Raw genomic sequence first — 1,938 nt, forward strand, 5'->3', positions numbered from 1 at the left:
TATAATTTATAAGTTATAAGTATTATAACTATGCAAAATATTAAAAACAAGATACAATTTACTATAGTAAAAGTCTGCGATTAGCTTTAGATAATTTCCTAAGCTCTAGTTTTTATATAAGGTCAATAAAATCACACATATTAAAATTATAACTTCACAAAATGGATTCTTCTGCAGTTCGGCTCACAAATTTGCTGTATTATTCTTTTGTAAGAAACAGAGAACAACCACGGTGTAACATTTCCTTAGCTATTTTAAATTTATAAAACGAGTAGGTATATAGGTATCCGCCGCTACGCCCATTATTTAGTATTTCATCACTGTCCCTGTATTATAGTGCTTAATGTGCATAACATTAAAACGTTAATGCAATATATATCTGAAATAACCAGATGTTTTAGATGCAACTGTTGTTAAATCATAAATTATTTGTTTATCTATTTCTGTGCGCCGGTAGTGACAATGCGACGTATTAATAATTAATATATTATTATTGTCTACATAGTACATATACGTATAAGTATCTATGTAACTAAAAAAAAACCCCCTTCAAATATTTGTAATATTCTTCAACGCGCCCAGCCATACACCGTTCTTAGTTCTTCCTGACATTGAATAATAACCCTATACCTTTGATAGTAATTATTTGATAAACAAACCACTATATTCATTATAATACTCTTATAAAATGAAAAAAAAGTATCATAATACGGGTATGTGCTCTGAACTTGGAGGACATATACATATATCATAATTCTACGTGTTACTGACATTTTAGACACTCTGTGGACATAAATACATAATTCTATACAAAATACACTATGGACGGCTGGTAAAAGAATCACCTTGTATACAGAGTGTCTCGCCATGCTGTAATACTCGTCAAGTCTTACATATAACCACGGCTAGCCTAGTTATACTATAATTATTAAATTATAGCTACCAGTCTAACCCACGGCCTGCTTCTTCCGGAAACTCCAAAACTTTCCCAACCGTATTAGAATATAATTGTTTAATAGAAATTATATTACATAGTAATATTCAATTTTTACTCAATTCACATGAAACAGCTATACTGCTTTAGCTAGTATTTCACATTTTTAAGAATCGTAAAAACAAATATTAGGGTAAATATTTTTTGTTCAGAAATGTATAAAGAAATAAGATAAATACTATGAAATAAATATTTAAATATTGATGGTGTGTTTGTAAAAGGAAATATGTCAAAATCACTACTTTTCGGGAAGTGAAAAATTGTCTGAACTTTCTGTATACTAACATACAGACTGTTATCCAAAGAAGAAAACAGTACATTTGAAAGTACAAGTAACAATTTATACAGTTTCATAAATTAAATAGTTTTAATAATATATAATACACATAGCGAATTAATGTATACCTAGTGTATATTGATAGTTGGTAGATACTTGGTTTATATAATTATATACATACATAGTCTATTAGTCTTGTTTCTGCAGATAAACGAATAGTAATAATAATAATTAATGAACAATATTTTTGTATTTATGATAAAATCAATATTATATAGTTTTTCAAAAACTTCGAATACAGCAGGAAAAAAGTCAAAGGCCACCGGAACAGCTGGAGAATGATGCGCGACACATACTGTATGCAGTACAGGTGACGTACCGTAGCACACATACACGTTCGTCTCTTGTCGCACGTTTGTATACAAATATTATAAGTACCTGTACGTAATAGCTCAACCGGTCGCTGTGGTGGGAGCGACGTTCACTTTCCATTTCAAGCGACGGACTGCTGCAGGTACATATCTCGTCTGCTGCGGCGGCGGCGGCGGCGGGACCCACGCCCAACCGAATAATAATATCATTTTATGTATTGTTGTTAACGATTTCTCTCGGCGCGGCGGCTGTTCATATATAGACGGTTCAGTATGACTTCAGCAGCGCGCCGAAC

Source organism: Myzus persicae, unplaced genomic scaffold, assembly GCF_001856785.1.
Source record: "Myzus persicae strain clone G006 unplaced genomic scaffold, MPER_G0061.0, whole genome shotgun sequence".
Lineage (NCBI taxonomy): Eukaryota > Metazoa > Arthropoda > Insecta > Hemiptera > Aphididae > Myzus > Myzus persicae.